At 42.4% G+C, this 23,613-nt stretch overlaps 1 pseudogene; it reads left to right on the forward strand.

The window, feature by feature from the left end:
• The first annotated feature begins 6,405 nt into the window (after positions 1-6,405).
• LOC139477052 (uncharacterized) lies at positions 6,406-17,468 on the forward strand (annotated as a pseudogene).
• Positions 17,469-23,613: the final 6,145 nt, after the last annotated feature.

Here is a 23,613-nt window from a genome sequence, read left to right on the forward strand (position 1 = left end):
GGTCGGCTCGGAGTCAGTATACTGTGTCTGAGTGGGTATTCATGTTATACTGCGGCATGGTATCGCAGTGAGCTAGCACTATAAATCGGCATCAGTCCGGACTAGTACAAGCAGCCACACACACACATACACACACGTGCATGCACGTCGCTATATAAGTGCAATAATCTTATATGACGCAACGTTAACCCCATTTCACCTCACCTCACCTCATATTCCCAACACTGCAAGTCCAGAGTAAGCATACAGGATAAGAAGGGTGGACTATGGTATACAGATATACGAAATATGAAAAATAATATTATCATACGTGTCATCGCTGGAACTACAATGTGGTACATAAACAGCCTCAATCAATATTATACAAATAATTACTCTTAACCAGGGCAATATGCAAAACCATGACACCGAGGACCCTACTTCTGAGATGGTCTGACAGGATCCGGCAGAGGCCCGGTCAGGCAGCCGAGTGGGTCGGGTCCGAGGGTCCCTGGTTTCGAATATTGACCTTGTCAAGAGTAATCAGTCGTTTTGTTATACCGAAATTCACTTTAAAGTTCATGAAGCCTTTAAGCGTCCTGTTTCATTGTAGTATATTAGCTGTGAGCCGACAGTCCGAAATTGTGGTGACTTGACGTCACACCACTGCCACAGGCAAATCTGCATGTCACGTGACCGGGCGTGTTTGTAAACGAACACGCTTCTTCTGTAATCAGAACAGACTGGTCTAATGCAAGGTCTATCGGAGCGCTTTACATGTAGTTTTGTGTGCATATATAGATAACTGCGACAGCGAGGTGCATGACAATATATATGTACACATATATTTATAGTGGCCGTATCGCAAGCTCTCACTAGGGCTTTGATAACAGCACGTGGAGTACAACCAATGTAAACAACAGACAACTACGCAAATGGAAATAGTTTTTAACGATTTAGGATATTTTCAGTATGAAAGTTCACCATTCTATGACATGTTTATCTCGATATGTAGACGTGTCAAAAATGAAACAGACGAAAAACATATGCAATATTTTGAATGGACTGTGTAACATATGACGCATCGCTGGCCGCATGGAACTCTGGATAGGAGAGTGCTACGAACCGAGAAATGATAGGACCAGTATCTTGTTTACTTCCAGACGAGTCAATATTCATCACGTGACAGGTCAATACTGATTTTGTGACGAGTCAATATTCGAGGTTAGTGTTAGTCACATGATTTGGGGACGTGAAGATCCGAGGTAGAATAGGTCTTCAGCAACCAATGATTGCTGTAAAAGCGACTATGCTTATCGTAAGAGGCGACTAACGGTATCGGATGGTCAGGCTCGCTGACTTGGTTTACGTATGTCATCGATCCCAATTGCGTGGATCGATGCTTATGATATCAATCACTGGATTGTCTGGTCCAGACTCGATTTTTACAGACTGCCGTCATGTAGCTGGAATATTGCCGAGTGCGGCGTTAAACAACCAACCAACCAACCAACACATGATCTGGGGTCTACAATGGAAGGTATCGTTCGTCACGTGGTACGGATCAACCAATGAAATTACTAATAGAATTAAAAGATTCTTCTTCTATTCATGAGGGGGCACGGCAGGCCCAGTCTTCTAAGGCGCCGCCATATGCTTTGCAGAGTTGCGTCCTTGGGCACGCCAGAAACCTATGATCGTGGGTTCGAATCCCGGTTCGCCCCGATTATGTTTCTAGGTTTGTCAGCACCATACCCGTGCTCCTGGGTTTCACCGAAGTGGTAAACGTCTGAGACCTGCATCACTTCAGGCTTTCCTCTCACATTAAGTTGACATGCCGTGATATGACTTGAATACTGTTAAAAGCGGCGCTAATTCCAACTCACTCACTCACTCTTCTATCCATGAGGTTTGTTGTACCTCATGGATAGAAGAAGAATCTTGTAATTCCATTGGTTAATCTGTTACTTTACTTTTTGTTTTACTGTTTAACTGGCACGAAACTTATACCTACATCAATGAAGTGACCAAACACGTATACGACAACTGATGTGGCTTCACACACAAGATCAACACAGTCGGAGGAGCTTCAGCGCCAGACATGCACATAACGGCTGTCACTGTGTACAATGCAAGCAGGTGTCCCATAGTCCCCTATTTTACTCGCGCTCCACTCTCAGATACGACTCGAGGCAGTTTCAACTGTAAACAGTTCTGTGCCGCTTTTGGCAATATTCCAGCCATATCACAAATGGGGACACCAGATATGGGCTTCGTACAGTGTTACCCATGTGGGGTTCGATTCCAGACATGGAATACAAAGCCCATTTCTGGTGTAATATTCCTGGAATATTGTTAAAAGCGGCGTAAACCCATACTCACTCAATATTATGACCACATATGGTGAACTTGGTAATGAGTGGCCACATCGTCTACATCGTCTCAGGAGCGTCCCTCAGGCGTAACGTTGAAGCCAAATACCAGTTTGAAAATACTTCAAACTAATTTACTCACTAACTCATGTTTGTTTAACCGTAAATAACGTTTATGAAATGCTATGGAAATCAACGTCTATACTGCAAACAGGAGTAGTGCAAAAAAAGTTGCTTGTCATTTTAATGTTTATCTTAAAAGGGGGCATGGGTGGCCCAGTCATCTAAGGCGCCGCAATTCGCAATGCAGAGTTGCGTCCCTTTGGCACGCCAGAAACCTATGATCGTGGAACATTCACACAAGCCACTTTCACCTGCTACATTTTTTCAGTACTGATTCAAAAGCGAACTCACCGTTGTGTCGTCACTAGTCATGCTTATTCCTCCCTCGTTCCTTACTATTATCAACATCATCCTTACAGTGTTCCCTACCACACTTTTCTGTCACAAAAATCACCCGACGAATTATTAAATACCATATCATTCGTGCGTACTCGCGAGTTAGACGTCTGACCTATTCGACCCTTTTCGTTCATTTCCGTTACGTCATAGGCACGACCAGGAACATTTGCACTAAGTTTAACAGTGTGGACATAGTTCAGTCGGTTAGCTGTCAGGCTAACAATCAGAAGGTCGCGGGTTCGCGTTCAAAGGATTCTCAAAAAAAACTGGTTGCTTGTCTTGAGACATGTGACCTACGGCAGAGATCGTCCTCACGAGAAATTGTGGTACTGTATTCTAAAGGTGCTCTCATGACTGCCTTATTGTGTGTGGCTAGGTCTATTCGGAGACCATTTTGTGATGTGTGCCAATCAGGACCAATGAATAACCTGATAAAATTTTGGTGCACGTGAACCATTATTATCTTCCCCTCGTTTCGTTTCGGTAACTGCATGGCTTGAAATTTCAAATACACCAACATGTTGACATACATGCTATAAGATTAACCTTTCCCGTATACTTCCCCGCCTCCATGGCGGGGAAGAATTGAACAGTATTTATACACATTATTAAAATGTTCTACTGTTCTCCTTTGTACACAGCGATATTATGGCTAGCTTACCAATGACTCTTGTCAGCTTCCCAGACAAAGACTTTACACACACTCAATGGCGGTCGACAGATGCAGCAACTGTCAGTGAAGGGAGATAACCACGGCAGTCATTGTGTGTGGCTTGGTTTATATGGAGATCATTTTGAGATATATGCCAATCAGGGCCTATGAATAACCTGATACGATTAGGGTGCACGGGAACCATCATTATCATACCCTTAAGGGTGAAGCGGTGTAATCGAGTGGATGAAGCGGCTGATTCACAGCCTGATTCACAATATATGAAGTTAATTCAGTGTGTTCACCCCGACTGTTGAAATATGGATTTAAGTCGGCGTACTCAACCGTTCACTGCGTTTACTGCGAATTGCAACACCAGTAGTGAGACGACAGGGCTACCAGTCATAATAAGTTATGAATAGATGTACATGTATGCGATGAGTCACGATGAACGGTCAATCAACAATAGCTCGACATTCATAATCAAGATTGTTGGGCTATATAGAACACCATATCTGCAGTTATCATAACAGCTTGTGTACGTTGAAAGCCGATCATTGGGTTATTTTAAACCAGGAAGCAATAGGCTAAGGCAGTAAATTTGAGTCGGTATGAATTCTCACTTTATTCCTCGCTGCTTCTGACAGTGTCTACGATAGATTTCAAACCACCTACCCGTGCTTGGCTGCACAGAACATTGTAACCGAGGGGAACTGTCGAATATTTCAGTCGTGTGTTCGGATGTGTTGCAAGGACGATTGACAAAATGTTTCCTTTGGCGCTGCTCCTTCTGGCAATGCAAAGTGTCCGTGGTAAGAACGGGTCTGCAGCTCAGTTGAAAAATAGAACTTGTTTCTGTAAAATTTGAAACGAAACTGAAACTTTGAAGACAACTGAAATTAAAAATAGTGTTTCCCTTTAATTCAAATGATGACACACAACATCAAAGTGCACGTGGTCCATGTAATGTATCATCACATTTGTGCATAATTGTCTGCGATTTTTACTTATGTGTTTTCGAAATATTGTCACACTCGCTGACATGGTTGATAGCGTGTCGACGCCCCTCGACGGCGTGAATTGTCGCTCGCAGTATCAAACACTGGTTTGTCTGGTCTTATAAATAAATTAATGGCCCTGGACCATACAACCATTAACTGAATGCTCGAGCAATGATCAACTCCTTCGGGCAACATGAAATATAATCGTCCACATCACAAAGTCGGACCACTCAATAATTTTAAATGAATCTTATGACAAGCATTCAGTACTGGTTATACAGCTTGAATATTGATAAGTGCAGCGTTTAACAGCAAACAAACACAAAATGACGTGAGCCTTATCCTTGTCACAAAATGTAGACAGAATTAAATGTTTACAATATTATACAACTGCCAATATAGTCATTTACGTGTGCGCTATTTATTTACATACACTCCCTTATCTGTCATGCCTTCCATGGTGGCCTTTCAAGTTGTTAATACAAGTCGTGACTTGGCCATGTAAAATTATGAGAGAGACCAGTCAGATATACTTATTAAATATTTCCCATGTCGTATTTTGATTCGCCTTAGTTTCAAACCTAATGTATCATATCAGTCTCTATTTCTTCCCGGGGCGGTGGGGCAGCCTTGTGGTTGTAGCGTTCACTAGTAGTCATGCACATGTTCATTTGATCTTACTTCGTTTTATCCTTTTTGGGTTGTTTGAGCACCTTTGTGTGTACAGGATGGTAGGAATATACGCAGATTTGTAGTCTTGTTTTAACATCAAAAGGTGAATAGTTCTTGGCAGTCATGAATGAGTGAGTACGTGAGTATGGTTTTACGCCGCTTCTAGCAATATTCCACAATATCACCGCCCCTCTTGGCAGCATAGCCGTCTATTCCGGGATAATTTACAACAACACATATACAGAATTACGATCAACTTCTCCTTGTCAAACATTACGGCCAGGAATTCTTCTTCCTTTTGAAACCACCACATAAACCCAACGTCAGGTGATCACAGACCACGTGATCATGTTGAATAGTGGCCCAGCATTTGCCCTTAGAGAAACGTTTCTATCGGCAACCTGTGTATGGGGCTCTTTATTTAAGTGCCACGTGACAAAACACGATGTCCACATGTACTCACATGTCTTGTGCTCATGATGGTCAGCGTTTTTTCCAAATCCCTGAACCGTCAAATGGGTTTTTCTTAATCTTGCTCACTTATCATAATAATTACTCAGGTTGTAGTGTTTGGCCATACATGTACTTGATCGCAAAATGTGTGTTTCAACTGAACACACAGCTCAAGATACTCTTCACAGTTTCCTTGCCACATCTTAAAAAAAACGACAAAACCTAACCCTTATCACAGAGAGAATGTGTGGATGTGCCATTTTAGGCAGTTTTTCAGTCGTGTCAGTTTGATGGCAGGGTATGGCTCTACCAATTGTAGAAACCCGGATTCAAAACCACGATCATATCTTTCTGACAATTATAAGGGACGTTACTCTCCGTGTCCAATCGCGACGCTTTAGACGACTTGCCTACTGGTGGTAGGATGTCAACCCCTCGTCCTGATAAGTTATAAATAGATGTATGCGACGACACACGCTGAACAGTTGCAATCCAGATGTCAACAATCACTCGACATTTTCTATTGACATAATCAATATGGCTGGGTTGTACAATACACTGACACCTATTCTGCTGTTTTCTTAAAAACGTGTTTACTTTAACGGCGGTCCTTTGGGTTGTTTAAACAAGGAGGGGAGTGATATACAAATGCCCATGTTTGGGCATGAGTCGGTATGAACTCTCAATTTGTTCCTCATTACTTACAGTATCAACAGTATATTTCAAACCACATACCTATGCTTGGTTTCACACAGCATTGTAACTGGGGAGAGCTGTCGAATTTCGTCCCTGTGTTGCAAGGATGATTGACAAAATGTTTCCTTTGGCGCTGCTCCTTCTGGCAATGCATTGTGTCAGTGGTAAGTACGGGCCAGTAGCTCTTTTGAAACATGGAACTTGTTACTGTTGACGAAATGATGAATTACAACTAATATTCAAGAAAGTTGTTCAAGATTTAAACTTGTTTGTTTTCGAAATATCGAGAAAAATTGCTGAAAGTGAGAGTCGAATATAATGCCTCAGGAATTTGAAGCCTCTAGTAATCACTTCAGTACCTGGTTAGATTTGACCCGAGCAAGCTGTGTATATGTCGAGTCAGCTGGTCACACTCGCCGAGTTGGTTGATAGTGTATCGACGTCCACCGACTGCGTGGATCGTAGCTCACAGTATCAGCCACTCGTCTGTCTTGGCATATAATTAGGATAATGGACCTGGACCATACAACCATAGCTAAACGCACGAGCAATGATCAACTCAATCGAGTATCGATGAAACACAATCGTCCACATCACAAAGTCTGACCTCAAAATCAGTTTAATCGACTTTTACAAGCATGGATTACTGGTTACACTACTTGAATACTGTTGACAGCAGCGTTAAACAGCAAACAAACTAAAAATATCTGCAAAGCCAAGTGTCAGTTTGGGGTCCTTTACAACCTTAAATAACTAGTTTCAACGATTAAGTAAACAACTTACAGCTAGGACAGACACACAAATATTCGACACGATGAATAATATCATACGTGAGCCTTATCCTTGTCCCAAATTGTATAGAGACTGAAATGTTTACAATATTATCTTCAGGGAATAAACAAAAAGAAACAAAGCACTTTGGATCTCCTGAAAAGAAAGCAGGCGAGGAAATATCTAGTTGGACATGTGCCAGCTGAAACGTGTTTGTTATGCAAATTTTATGGCGGGTGCGACCGGTAGGACAGGACATGCGTGCCCTTCTCGTAAACCTGATGTCATCACTGTTTTTTGCCTTTAAAGAGCCCGGTGAAATCTGTTACGGCAGATAATCGAGACTCGATATTCCCTGGCGTTGACGTCATATCATTCAAGATCAGTTGGGAGGATCGCGACTCTGTCATGTAATTGTGCGCTATTTATGGAGATACACTCCCTCATCTGTCATGTCGTCCTTTTAATACACGTCGTGACTTGGTCATAAACTGAGGGCCAAAAGAAACGTTACCAACATTAACTGATTTGCCACTTTGAAACAAAGATGCCAACCTGTTCAAAAACAGTAAAGAACACATCTCACGAATACAGCCTTCATGCTCTCTGTCGTTCTTTGCACGTGCTTTACGGATTTTGGGAGATATTGGTGTTTTTCAGCAATTTTTTAAAACATTCTTTTCCAAATCATCGTGCAATTTCCGGGTATAAATTACGCACGGATCTGTTCACTATCATTGGTTGCGATGATTAACACCAACGAACATGCCAAGACTGACCGATGTCCAGAGGGAGAGAGCCATAGGTATGCTGCAGAGAGGAGCGACACAGAGAGCGGTTTCCATTAACATGAACTGCTCCAAAATGACCATTACCAGACTGGTCGCACGTCTCAGACAGACTGGCAGAACCGCAGACAGACCAAAGTGTGACAGACCAAAGGTCACGACCCCGCAGGATGACCGCTTTTTACGGGTACTTCATCTGAGGAACAGATTTCTTACTGTGACGTCATCAGCTGCCAACAGCTTAGGACATCCGACTACGACATTCTGGTCTCCGGGCTTATCGCCCTTTCAAGGGCATGACCTTGACCCGTCAACATCGACGTGCCAGATTGACGTGCTGCAGCCAAACTCAGCGATGGCAACAAAGGAAATGGCGGCGAGTGCTGTTTAGTGACGAAAGCAGGTTCCAACTCTTCAAACCTGATGGGCGGACGCGAGTTTATCGACGACGTGGTGAACGCACGGCTTCTTGTTGTGTCCAGGAGGTGGAACCTTACGGGGACGGGAGTGTGATGGTCTGGGGCGGCATTTGCGGGGACGAGAACACAGAACTTGTCATCATCGAAGGCAATCTGTCAGCACAATGCTACATTGACAATATCTTACGGCCAGTGGTTCTTCCTTTCATCCAGCGTCAACAACGGACAGTGTTCCAACAAGATAACGCCACACCCCATAAAGCCCGTATTACTACAGACTTCCTCAACGCCAACAACGTGACTGTCCTGCCGTGGCCAGTTCGATCACCAGATCTGTCACCCATAGAACATCTCTGGGACCAGCTAGGGTGTCGTCTTCGGAAACGTCAACATCCTCCCTTCCCGAGACAAGCGTTGATCGTTGCCCTCCGTGAGGAATGGAATCGGATACCTGCAGTCGATGTGAGGACGCTTGTCTCTCAGTTCGACGCCGCATTCGAAGATGCATTGCCGCTCATGGAGGTCATATCCCGTATTGAACGGTCTGGGCCGTCGTCACCTTAAATTTGTAACCAATGTTGTTGATCGAATGCTGGACGAATGACCCCTTGTCAAGAAATGTCCCTGTTGGAGGTCAAGGACTTTGTTGTTGAATTGGTAAAGTTGCATTTTTCTGTTCTGAATGATGAATTTGTACAATACAATTGTTATTGCTGCTTCAAATTGTGTTGGTCATATTTTATCCTAGAAATACCGTTGGTAACGTTTTTTTGGCTGTCAGTTTATAATAATATTATAGTTATTAAACATTTCCGAAGTCGTATTTTGATTTTTCCTACCCTTGTTTGTTTGCTTCCTTGTGTCCAAAATAATATTGGTTTTGACAGTGAGTTAATGTTGTTTACCACCGCAGTCAGCATACATTATTTATAAATATCACAGCGGACTGTTACTAATCGAATATGGACCAGGCAAACCCATGCTGGATATTACGAGCAGCGCCACACGCCCTCGGGGCACGATGGATCAGCATCAACAAAGCCGCTGATCCTTGTCTGTTGTAAATTCAGGTAGTCACATCGGTTTATTTATTGGTTGGTTACACATGTTTTATTTTATCCGACTTCGTTTTATCCTTTATTGGTTCTTTGAGCACCTCCTTCTGTACAGGATGTTTGGAATATACGCGGCTTTGTAATCTTGTTTTAACTTCAACAGGTGAAGACTTCCTGGCAGTTATGGCATACAAGACGAGAAACACCTATGTTTATGCAATAGCTGGAGAGACTGGAGGTCTATTACAGGTACAGTATCCTCACTTCGCATATGGAACATCAACACAGTGTAGACCATTCGGTTCTGGCACAGTGTCTATTGATGAAAAAATGAAGATTGAAAGTTCTATTGAACCCAAGGCCATTATTATAAGTGCCAGCGATGCTGATATGCAAATAGAAGTACGTGGTGAAAGTAGGTTCTCTCCCCTGCCAATATCTGCACTAGGAACCAAGTACATAGTGCCATCTGATAGTAAGTATACTGGGCAGTATCAGAAACTACTTGTGGTGGCAACAAACAACCAAAGCACCGATGTGGAGATCAGTTTGAAAATTGTACAAGGGTATGTAAACGTCAACGGTCAGAACTACAGAGACGGCGATAGTGTTTCCATTGGCCTTGGTACCTATCAAATACTGAGGATACTCACCCAGTATGATATCAATGGAACTGTGATCAGTGCGAAGGAAAGCATAGCCGTCTATGCTGGGATTATTTACAAAGACACACATACAGCATATGATCAACTACTTCCTGTTAAACATTACGGCCAGGAATTTGTTGTTGTTGTTGTTGTTGAAACTACTGGAAGAAATAGTCAACTTCAGGTGACCACAGAGCAACGTGACACGCGGATCAAGTTCAATAGTGGAACAGCAATTTCCCTTGGTGAGAAACGTTTCTATCAACGACCACTGTACGGGAGTCTTCATGTAAGTGCAACGCGACCGGTTATGGTGACTCTAATAAGAGGAGATGGTGCAAAAAGTGTCTTTGCTACCATTCCACCTGTTTATTCGTATGTCAATCACACCGTCAAATTTGTGCCATATCGGAGGTCTTCTCTTGGTCTCAAGATTTGTACCCAGAAGAGAGCTTCGGTTGTGATTCAGAAAAAGAACCAATACCACATTGCCGTGGACTGGGGGGAATTATTAGGCAGTGGCTACAAAATAGGAACTGTTACATCGGCAGATTCCAGTTTTTATACCTCCATTTCCTCTGACCACCCTTTTACTGTCCTGACGTATTATACTGGATCAAATCCCTATTACTATTACCGCTACAGCTTGTCACTGCAGGAAGCAGCAACAAATTCTTTCAGAGGTATGTATTTTTTTTAATTAAAATGTCCAATGCAATTCCGTATTTTGACTAGTACTATAATATGTTCCGGTGTTTTCTCAGGTGAATAATTGACTTGCAGTTGCATGTGTTTATTATGAGTGCCACGGGTTGTGTGTGTGTGGAGTGGGGCGGGGAGTGGGGATGAGTGGGGGGGGGGGGGGTACACCGACCTTTTCGCGAACACCTGGTGTCATCACTATGTGGTTGTCATTCATAAACATATGCTTATGATACAGTCGGAATCGTACAATTGACTCTTTTAGCTGGTATTATTTATGATTACTGTTATTTGTTTGTCACTTTTATTCACTGAAAAATAAACCTCCTTCCCATAATCATACATAAGCCTCTCTTCCTCCTCTGTCAAACAAACAGGATCATGTGGTCAAAATGGTGTACTGCATCGGACATCAATTTTAGAATTAGCTAGTTTGGAAATGTCTTTCACATTTGTACCATAAAACTTCTTGAAAGCCTGAATGAGGCCTTGAATATTGTGACCCTTTCAAGCAAGCGTCGTGTGATGCTTTTTGAAACCTTTGAGGAAAGAGCATGCTCAGTTGTATCTCAAAAGTTGTGAAATGTAGACGCGAAATGCCCCACAAGCTGATGGAATGTTGCCCGACATAAAGGGAGAGTTGACTTTAGGAACTTGTTCCACTTGTCATAGTCTTGTGGATAGTGTTTTTGTCACTCTGAACCCTTCTGCATCGATCTAAATATACTGAACCGCAAATGAAATTCACTTATTTGTCCAAACACTGTAAACATACTTTGAGACATATTAAAAAGATCAAACTTGGCAAAATGGACCATCAAGGTTGAAATTAAAGTGTCAAATGTTCTTAAAGTGAAACACAAGACTAGTCTCTAAGAAAAAGGCATCACAAGTCAGTATCTCGTGTGTCCGCCATGTGCATTGATGATTGCCGTGCAACGTCGATACATGGAATGGATGAGGGGGTTGATGAAGGCCATAGGCGTCTTTGAGTCTTGTCCCAGGGGTGCTCAATGGAATTTACATCGGGACTGAGGGCAGGCCACTGCATGGTTCTGATGCCATTCAGCTGGAGGAAGTCTCTTGTTGCTCTCGCAGTGTGGTCCCGGGCGTTATCATGCTGAAACTTGTGGTTGCGGCGACGTGCCAAATGAGGTATGGCGTGTGGTCTCAAGACTTGATCATTGTACCGAGCTGCTGTGACACCATTGCCTCTCCCTGGACCTTCTATGCAAGACCAATTCCACCCCACACCATGATGCTCGGACCACCCCACACCATGATGCTCGGACCACCCCACGAGTCTCTCTCAACAACACAAGCATCCGACTAACGATCCCCGCAGCGTCGCCAGATTCTCTCTCTCTCTCTCTCTCTCTCTCTCTCTCTCTCTCTCTCTCTCTCTCTCTCTCTCTCTCTCTCTCTCTCTCTCTCTCTCTCTCTCTCTCTCTGCCATCTGCTATTGATATACAGTAACGGCTCTCGTCTGAGAAGAGGACTCTTCTCCAAAGCTGGTGGCGCCAATGTTGGTGCTGTGTTGCCCACCTGCAGACGGTCCCGGTGATGACGTGGTGTCAGAATGGGTCCTCGGCGTGGCCTGTGACAGTGGAGGTGTCTGCTCGTCAATCGTCGACGCACGTTGTCCGCACTAATGTGTCGCTGGTGTGTCACCATGGTCTGTCGAGCAGTTTCCGCGGCATTAACAAAGCGATCTTGAAGATGCTGTCGCACAATCTGACGATTCTGACGTCGGATGGTGACCCTTGGTCTTCCACTACGTGGTCGGTCATCTGTTGTGTTGGTGGTCTTGCACCGTTGCTGGAGCCTGTATATGGTCCTTACGTGGACGGGGGGCACGTGTGGCACAGTCGTCTAAGGCGCCGCATTTCGCTGTGCAGAGTTGCGTCCCTTGGGCACATCAGATACATATGAATGTTGGTTCGAATCCCGGTTCACCCCAATTATGTTCCTAGGTTTGTCAGCACCATACCCGTGGTCGTGGGTTTCGCCGAAGTGGTAAACGTTTAAGACCTGCATCACTTCAAGCTTTCCTCCCACATTAAGTTGACCTGCTGCAATATAACTGGAATACTGTGAAAAGCGGCTTTAAATCCAACTCACTCACTCATCTTACGTGGACTTGAAATGCATTGGCTACTTGCCGGGCCGTTTGTTGCAACTTGCAATCCTCCAAGGGCTTAGTGTCCTTGATTTCTTGTCAATCTTGGCCTGTGGTAGCAATTCAATAACGAATGGATGTTATCCGATCTGGCTGGATTTTTAAAGGGCAAGAAATGGGGGAACACATGTCCATTTCATTTTGCACGGAACTCACGTGAATCGGGTTACCATTGCCGTTGCCGTGATGCCTTTTGGCGATCGGTTTTATTGTCATCTTTGTCATCAAATTTCAAACTTTTTTGTCATCAAACTTTAACAAAAATTACCCAGATATTTAAATGACAACTTTTTATGCAATGGAACTTGGGGTGACGTTTCTTTTGCGGTTCACTATATGAGACAGTTTCACTGATCTCCACAATCTCCAGCAAATCAAATATGTCCAGAGGTTTTCAATGAAACACTTTAATCCTAATAACAATTGTGCACTTTTGTATGTAACATGTTGTGATGGTTGGATGCGAGTCAAGGAAAAATGCAAATGCATATGAAAAGCTATTCTACCACAGTTTACATTAGAAGTGATAATTGACTATACTTCCTGTTTTTCTTGAGTAGGACGAACATACCTGATGGCTCTGACAAGATTTCAATACAGCTCTGCAATACGTGCATCAACTGGCGAGGAAGGAGGACAATGGCAGGTACAGGATCCGTACACAGGGAAGATCTGGTCTCGACAAGTCAAACCATTCAACACCGACAATTTCTACCCCCAATATTTTGTAAACACAACAAATGGTATTCAAAATAAAACTATCCTTGTCCATGTAGAGAGTGTTGATATTCAGATCAATGGATACGGCAGCTACACTCGTTTCTCTCCACTACCCATCTCTGCTTTAGGGACAAAATACGTCATGTCGTCTTGTCATCCTTCTGGTGGCTACATCTCATTAATGGTGATTGCCACACACAGCAAGAAGACGAATGTGGACATCACATTTAGACTGGATGGTGATGTAACCTATGACAACAAAACGTACACCCACGGAGACACGCTCAGCCTCACACTAATGAAGTACCAAACTTTCACAATCAACAGTTCATCTGATCTCACTGGAACAGTAGTAGCTGCCGAAGAGACTATCGCCGTCTACACTGCGACATATAAAGCCTCTTCTTCCATTCGTCTCATTGCCTATGAACAACTTCTCCCAAACATCCATCATGGACATGAATATGTTGTTGCAATTCGTGATAATAGTCCGGAACGATATCACAGTTCCTTGCCATACCAGCTTCAGGTCGTCACCGACCACAGTGACACTCAGATCAGGTTCAATGGCGGCTCTACAGTATCTGTTGGTGACACAAGGGTGTACAAAAAGCGATATGGACCCCGTACACATCTCTACTTCAATAGCACACATCCAGTTATGACAACACTGTGTATTGTTGCAGCGCCAAGCGGGTACTTCAAGCAAGGTTTGTTCACTGTCTTACCACCCGTTAAATACCACACAAAACAAAGTACACTAACCTATGGTGGTACTTTACAAATATTGACAGATAAAGGAAGTAACAACGTGCACGTTGAACGTCGCTACGGATCTACAGTGAACAATATTCACGTGGACTGGACACCAATCCCAAGAACGAAATATAAAGTAGGGACATGCACAGTTGGTTCGTCAACGTTCATCCGCTCAAATACCCCCTTCGGTGTCCTGGGATACAGTACTTATCGCATCGACAATGGAGGCTTCAGTTTCAAATCTCCAGATCATACACGTGAGTATAACCAAGTTCAATTCTTCTTCTCTTCAAAGAAATTGAATTGTTACATAAATTTTGATTGATATGCTGTGTATGAAATAAACGTTTTTTTATAATTGGCAGAATAAATTTGATGACTGAGATTGTTAGTGGCTGTATCCTCGAAGGGGGTTGAAGTAGTGCAAAAGAATTGTCTCCTGGAGAGGGGATGTAAGACCACAGTCATTCAAAGTCGATTTATTCCTACCACGTTTATAATCGTAGAATACGTGTTCTTTTAATGTTTGGCTTAATGTGCCAATAATTTGCTAACACCTGAAGGGATGATATAAACCCTGCTGGAGTCCATGCAGGTAGAAAAAAGTACTGTAAGTCCCCATGGTCCCTAATATGGTGATCCGCCTTCAGTTGCTGGCGATCCAGAGCCCGTTTTTATATTGTGTTTCTGAAAAATAGTGTGTTTTATCATGCTCTCAAACTAGTTTTAGATAAATCTAACGATTTGATATGATTTTATACAGTCTAGATATACTTCTTATTAATGCATAATTTTGGAAGATGGAAGATTTACTCCAATGAATGATCGTTGATTCAAAACATATCTTGCGCTTGTTTACTTCGCTGGTTTGTAACGAAAATCCAGAAAATGGAATTAAAGAAATATGTTGCATTTATATTGGCAGTCATGGTATCAACTCAATATCAATTAATATTTGCTCATATTTTTCAGAGACGACACAAAATATTAGTTTTCAAACACCACTCCAAGGTCCGATGTTTGATGACAGTGAGTATTTTATTATTTACTCTGTGAATGTTTATGTATTGTATATAGTATATTTCGCAGCATAAAAAAAGCAACGTGAAATTTGAATCAGTTTGAATCAATTTGCACTTTTACGTTTTAGCAGATGGTTGTGCACATGATAAGTCAAGATGATTCTTTCACTCAGGTGTTTATGTGAGTTATAGTCATTGAACGCAGACATCAGCTCATGTAACCCTCTTGGAACATGATGCATGTCTGCAAACTGGAGGCATTGACATGCAAAGATATGAAAATTAGCCTTGGACTGAGTGTGCACGTGTAACAGATGGATGCACGTGAAGCACTGGAGGTTGGACATAAGAAACGTCTCCTGTGGTGTTGTACCGAGTACTGCGTCTAGCAATGGCCGACGAACTAATTTCCGGGTTTCAACCATTTGCCTGGCTGCTCTCCAATTAACAAAGTCGTTGCCCTTTTCTGTCAAGTGACCAACGATGTGTGACATGGGTGCACAAAATGCACGTGCAAAGTCTAAGTCAAGTATGGTTGTTGTTTTTTATGTCAGTGATGTTGTGTTTTTGTGCCAAACTACACTGACAATTACATGGACCCTTTGTGCCCATAATCTTCATATTCAGGGACTGGAACATGAATCACTACTTCGTGCGATTTTGGCAACACAAATTAGTATTATGCCTCCAACTATTTAAAAAAGGGCAAAATGCATTCATTTTGTGATTGATTGGGATCTCTTTACCAGAATGTTGAAACATGTATTTGAAGTATCATCACATTTTTCATGTATACATATTTGCTTGTATTTTTTTTAGGGACGACACCAACGATTAGTGGTCAAACACCACTCCAAGGTCCACTATTTAATGACAGTAAGTGACTTGTATAAGTAGCACCTCTGTGAATGTAAACTAGTGTGTTACATATTATTAGCGACATTAAAAACCCAGTTTTAGGCTCAGACCAATGTGCATCAATTCACACGTGTACGTTCCTTCAGGACCATGTTGGTGTGAGTTCGTTATGGAACTGGGTGTTGCTGTCAGAACGTCAGTTTTGCTTCAAACACCCTAGAACCTGATGCATGCCACCAAACGTGGGGTCATTGACATGAAAATATATTAAATGAGCCTGGGACGGAGTGTGCAACTGCAACATACGGATGCACATGGGTGGACAGATATCGGTCAAGTACGGTTGCGTTTCCGTAATGTCCGTGGCGTTGTGCTTTTTACATTCAATTTGTTCACTCTATGATTGAGTGAACAGTATCTCTGTCAAATCACAGACTGGCAGCTTGAGTAGGGAGGAAAACCCGAAGTGATACAGTCTTAGAGGTTAACCACTTTGAAAAAACACCTTCTATGAACATACTTGATATCAATGAAATGTACAGAAAATATATTTTAAAATGTTTTAGAGACATTAAACTTTGTATATAAGTGATGTCCATTCTAGAACAAAACCCCAAAGACTTTTGGTGACGGATAACTATAAAGTTTTCAAAGTTTAGTTTGTGGTATTGATTTGTTATATGTTTCCAGACGCTGCGATGATTGTGGGAGTGTGTTGTGGGGTGATCATTGTGTCCCTGCTGGTTGGTTTCATTGGACATGTTCTCTATGTGTAAGTATTACATCCTCCTGTGGTTGTCTGTGTGGTGGGTGATATGGGAGTGAGACACAAAGTAGGCAGACTGAAACAAATCGTGTTCGGAGACGTCTTGTTGACAAACCCACAACTACCTTCAATCTGTCCCAGTGCCTTATATCACTATGCTGCCATTTTCCTTTGGAATGATCAACCACGAACAATTAAACCATAATAACATCACAGCATTGGTATCAATCCTTTTTTTGACAGAGAAAATGATTAAATTTGCTCGTCATTTTGAAGGACGTCGTCGTTTCTTGCAGGCGCAGAAAGATGAAATCATCTAAGGATGATTGCACACAACGTCATCCGGCTCCACCGACGCCCACAGAGAGTTCTCTGAACGCTCCTATCTCCCAGCGCAGTAACATATACATGGAGCTAGACAGAAGAAACAGCCCAGAGAATTTCTACGACAATATCGTTAACATCGGCCACAATGCAGACAACATGCAAGCATAAAAATAAGTTGATATCTTTGTAGTTCTCTTGACTGTAAGTCATGTAAGTGTAGATGTATTTCGCGACGCGTCGTAGTGTGTTTCTTATTAACTTAGTCTTTTCGACATTTCTTCTGAAGGCGCATGAAACCCATATGATTAGAGTCATGTCTCTGAAATATATGAACTACTTCTGACATATATGTAATATACATATGTATGTGTGTGCACACTTATACTATAGATGTTGTCTTTTCACTGTATACCTTGTACTCTTCATGAAATGGAGGAAATAAAGAAGATCTATCTATCTATGATTAGAGTCATGTCTCTGAAATGTGTTCACAAATTTCGAATCCCATTTCAAAGTGTCAACATTTCTGAATGTAGCCTGTGGAATAACCCTTTATTTGTTTGGTATATTTTGGTGTTTGCCCCCGCTACGACCTTTGATCTTCGCCACAGTTATCTCCCCTTCTGGTTTGTGACGCCGTATTTTATGACGTCAGCATGTTGACCCTTAAATTTGATCACATGTCTTTTCGCAATATTTATCCACATGGTGTTACTGGTCTGCTAAATACCTTAGCTTATGATCTTAATTTCACTTCCAAGTATATCAAAGTATGCTATATGCTTCATGTATTCACTTTCATCCACATGCACACAGGTGCACACTCTTCCATTCATACACACACCCGTATTCAACTTTGCAGAGTGTCCCTAAGTTACACTCATTAATATAATCATACACTCTGTAATAATTTAACTCATACCATTTGTCATACCATTTGTGATACGCAATAACCATAACGACAACACGTGGCCTTGCTGCCAAACAAACACTTGCGCTTGTTAATCGTTTTTCAAATGACGTCATATATATGACGTCATTTTACAAACACTCACTTCGCCATCTTGTAACTCCATACAATACACTGTATATTTAGAAAACAGTTATCATCCCTTTCCTTGCTCTTGTCGCAACTTCATGCACATTGCATCTTAAACGTCAAATACTATAAATGTTGTTAGTGTTTATCACTGATAAGTGTCTTATATTATTACATCTCGTCAGGTGTGGCAAGGTTTGGACGGAAGCTGGACCGATTAGGTTTCGCTCGTATGCTCGGTTGCCTGCCTGTACAGTGGGAGCCCATTCCAGCCCTCATGCTTCCGTGGGTGGACACAAATGCATATAGCTCATCAGCTGTACAGGAGAGGGCACATGGTTTTCACTGCTGCTGGGAGTTATCTCCCTTTGCTCGATCTAGCGCCCGTCGCTGCTTTCCACAACGTGGCCTTTTGTATCTAAACAATCTCTTCTGTTGACTGCCTCCGTGGTTTAGTGGACAGAGCGTCTGCCCGGAGACTGCCTCCGTGGTTTAGTGGACAGAGCGTCTGCCCTGAGACCGCCTCCATGGTTTAGTGGACAGAGCGTCTGCCCGGAGACTGCCTCCATGGTTTAGTGGACAGAGCGTCTGCCCGGAGACTGCCTCCATGGTTTAGTGGACAGAGCGCCTGCCCTGAGACCTCCTCCGTTGTTTAGTGGACAGAGCATCTGCCCTAAGACCTCCTCCGTGGTTTAGTGGACAGAGCGTCTGCCCGGAGACCACCTCCGTGGTTTAGTGGACAGAGCGTCTGCCCGAAGACTGCCTCCGTGGTTTAGTGGACAGAGCGTCTGCCCAGAGACTGCATCCGTGGTTTAGTGGACAGAGCGTCTGCCCTGAGACCGCCTCCGTGGTTTAGTGGACAGGGCGTCTGCCCTGAGACCTCCTCCGTGGTTTAGTGGACAGAGCGTCTGCCCGGAGACTGCATCCGTAGTCTAGAGGACAGAGCGTCTGCCCGGAGACTGCATCCGTAGTCTAGTGGACAGAGCGTCTGCCCGGAGACCGCCTACTAAGCTTTCAGGACAGGACAGACTTATCACCGAATGTGTAACAAGAGCGACCATAATAGATATCTTTTAAGACTACTAATTGATATGCACATTTGTGCATTACGTAAGTTCCTAATTTCTAAGTCTTGTAATCAAACAGATTCGCATTTATATATTAAAATGATTTGATAAAAAAAATTAAATCGACTAGATGATCCGGGATCAAAATTTGCAACCTCAATCATAAATGTCGAAAAATATGTGAACATCGAGTTCATGAAAATAATAAAAATATTGACTGGGTGTACATTTGCAACTCTGTTGAAGTTCGCCAGTCTGCATACCATAGTTGAGAAGGGAAAAGGGAGAAGATTTGTCGGGCTAGGGAGATTTATGTCTGAAGGTGATCCTGAGTGAGCCTTATCTTAAAGTAAACAGACTTGGCCAAAACGCGATATATGAGTTGAAAATCGATATGTGAGTTGAAGTGAATACTGTTTCTACTCAGTCACACAAACAAACAAGTAAAGAGAAGTGTACCCTGGACCTATATGTTGTTATTTATCTTGTGATGCAGTCGATTCAGCTCGTCAGGGCAGGTTCATCAACAAGAAGAAAGTTACGCCAAGGGATTCGGTAAACATTCTCCACGACACACATAATGTAATAATGACAGACGTGGGTCAGACTCAGAAGTTGTGCACAACACGTTTATTGGCAATCAAGGAGCTAGCGTCATAGATTACATTATCTGTTCATCTGGGTTGTTTGACGTATGTTGTAATTTCAACATAGTATCAGGCACGGAATCCTCTCATCTTCCTGTCCTTGCTAGCTCAAATACTTCTGTGCAGACTGACCCCGTGCAAGCCCATAGTAATAAGAAGACTTCGACGTGTGTTTGGGTCAACGATAAAGCTTGCCAATTTATGAACAACTTGTTGAGCAGTGAATGCTATTCTTTATCAGAAAAGGCTGTTGACGAAGTGTCAGACAATATAGATAAAGACAAGTGTCAGAGGCCTTGTGGGCGGCAGCAAGTGATATGAAAAGAGTGAGTGAGTGAGTGAGTAGGGTTTAACGCCGCTTTTAACAGTATTCCAGTCATATCGCGGTGTGTCAGCTTAATGTGGGAGGAAAGCCCGAAGTGATGCAGGCCTCAGACGTTTACCACTTCGATGAAACCCACGAGCACGGGTATGGTGCTGACAAACCTAGAAGATAAGAAAAGAGCCTGTACGGTAGAGCGGGATCAGTAGCCATATCTGTGCTTGTAGACCTCTGAGGCTTGAAACCTCCTCAACAAATTAAAATAGTTGGATTTGGCGGAAATATGTTTGAATTGTTACCTTGTTTCGTTTTGTCGCTGTGTGTACATCTGACTACACTTCTTATCGTTATGACAGGACAGATTGACTGTCAACAACGTCTGACCGTGGCCGTGACGTCTCATAGACTAGGGTTAGAGTAGCTTCCCTTTGACAAAGAGCAGTTACTCTAGCGGACAGACCGATGGATTGCCGCGAAAGGCAATTAAAAACAATTGTTGTTTTGCGTATATGTTGCTTCGCCACTGTATAAGAAACAGATTTCAGTTGGAACTATATTGGCTACTGTCACTGTCCGACTGACACATTACTTACCCTGTGACGTAATAAATATTAATGCGCACATTCCAGGAAAACTCGCAATGTTTCGGTAATGTTTGTGAGAGAGGGAAAGCGATTTTGAAGCACAGAATTAAAGAATGACATTATATGATAAAGAGGTTATCCCGCTTGTGTGTTTGGGGATGGTAAATATCCTGTATTAGGAATAAACACTATGTATTTAGCTCGCCAAGGCTCGCTAAATACAATGTTTATTCCTAATGCAGGATATTTACCATCCCCAAACACACTCGCGTGATAACCTCTATATATGAGTATGATTATATTAGAAATAAATATAACAGTGTATGCAGAGAAAAGAAAGCGCTTTTTTCAAAGGGAAGCAAAAACACTTGTACATTGTATACGCGATTCTAAACAATCTGTGACGTTAAACTTTAACTTACTCAGTAACTCAAGAATCTATTTTCAACCTCGGAGAAGAAGGAAAGATGTTTTGAAATCAACGAATCGAATGCATTTGTTAACTCTTTTTGCTAACTTAAGATATCCTTGAATCACCTACAAGAAATGAAATTTCAGAAAGCAAATTTCAAAAGTAATAAAGCAGCTGGTGAAGATTCCTCTCGATTCCTAATTTTTTTAAATATCCATCTGAAATTATCATCACCTGGCTTGAAATGCTGTTTAACGTTATGCTTGAAAAGACATTTTTTTGCAGAACAGTGGACTTTGGAGATTGAGGGTATAACTCTTTTGAGTGTTTTCGGTATGATTTTTACCAGTATTATACTCAAACGTTTAGTATTTTGGACCGATTCCTTTAATAACATAGATGAAGCACAAGCCGGTTTCAGGAATGGATACTCTACAATTGATAATGTGTGTATATTGCAGAGATATTTAGCACGAAAAGGAGAAAAAAATATTTGCGATATTTGTTGATATTGCCAAAGTGTGTTTGACTCCGCTAACAGAAATACCAGATCGTTTCATACATAATTTATGACGAAGGCTAAAAGGTGTCTTTTCAAAAGTGGTACTCTTCACTATGTTTACACAATAAGTTAAATCATGACTCTTATTTTAAATCATTCATTCTTACTGAATAATATCTTTTGGACATAAATGTCAAGAAACTCCGAACGGCACTTTCCCGTTTCGGATGTAGTTCCCATGATCTAATAACAAAGGGAAGAGACGAAGCGATATCAAGGGAAAACAGATTGTGTAAATATTCCATGCTATAGAAGATCAATATCCTGTTTTGCTGGTCTGTCCATTGTATGCAAATATCAGAAAAGAATACATACATAAATAGTTTTATCTGAATCCTAGAATAGACAAATTTTATATCCTCGTGTCATCTCAACCTGAAACAGTCACAAAATATCTTGCAATGTATATATACCATGCAATGAACATCAGATCCTCTGCATCATAGATGTGATACTATATACGATGTATTTATTCCTATTGCACCCATTGCTACTGTATGTATATATTTACTATGCCTTTTCAGTACTGCAAATAAAACATTGAAGTTTACTGTGTCCAGTGTGCTCGACTCAACCCCACTGTGGTAAACCGTAACCTATTCAGTAAGAAAAAATGTAAACCTTCCCCTCGCAGTGATCTTTACCTAAGTACACTGTTTAGAGACAATACCTCAGACGCCGGACCTTGCCACAGAAGAAAGGCGTTCTACCACTATCTCCTGTGGGAGCCCGGGATAGAACGTGTAAGAATTGGGAAACATGTGGGTTACGACGTCTTGGAGGAAGGTAGTCTGGTAATTGAGGGCACTGGTTGCAGGAATAGTGTTCCTGTGCCAATACACCACTTCGACCCTTACTTCACCCGGATGGAAGGTAAAATGGCCCGGTTCTATCATAAGCTGGTCATGCCAAGCCCTGTGCATTCTTGGTTTGCACAAATTTGATTTCTTCAACGCTATATTTTAGGGTCAAGGCCAAATAGTTTGTTGAACGTCGATACCTATTGTCTGTAAACAAATCAAAAATATTATTGCCTGGTGTCAAGAAGGCATATTGTAATAGACATAATTAGGAAAATAGATAATAAAAAATTAAAAATAGAAAATAAATAAATAAAATAAAATAATATCCAAATTTCTAAATCTTGCGACTGGACAAAATTGGCAATTGCACTTCATGCGGACAATGGTCTCCAGCTTTAAGAAGGTATCAACGACCCTGGCACGATGAGGTCCTGCGTTATCGTCCATGAGGATGAAGTCCGATCAGATTGCACCACCCTACCGTCTCACGTACACATACAGAGGGTTATCCTTGTAGCGCACACCTGTCATCGTGCCCCACTGAAGGACACAGACATGACAGCCTTCACGTACAAGCGACCGCCTCCGTGGTCTAGTGGTAGAGCGTCCGCCCGGAGAGCGGAAGGTTCGATCCCCGGCCGCGTCATACAAAAAGACGTTCAAAGATTGTACTTGTTGTAACCCTGTCTGGCGCTCGGCATTAAGGGGCTAAAACAAGGACTGGTCGGCTCGGAATCAGTATACTGTGTCTGATTGGGGTATTTATGTTATACTGCGGCATGGTATCTCAGTGAGCTAGCATTATAAATCGGCATCAGTCCGGACTAGTACAAGCAGCCACCCACACACATTCACACACGTGCATGCACGTCGCTAT

The sequence above is a fragment of the Haliotis cracherodii genome, unplaced genomic scaffold (assembly GCF_022045235.1).
Source record: "Haliotis cracherodii isolate W230 unplaced genomic scaffold, xgHalCrac1.p SCAF_30, whole genome shotgun sequence".
Lineage (NCBI taxonomy): Eukaryota > Metazoa > Mollusca > Gastropoda > Lepetellida > Haliotidae > Haliotis > Haliotis cracherodii.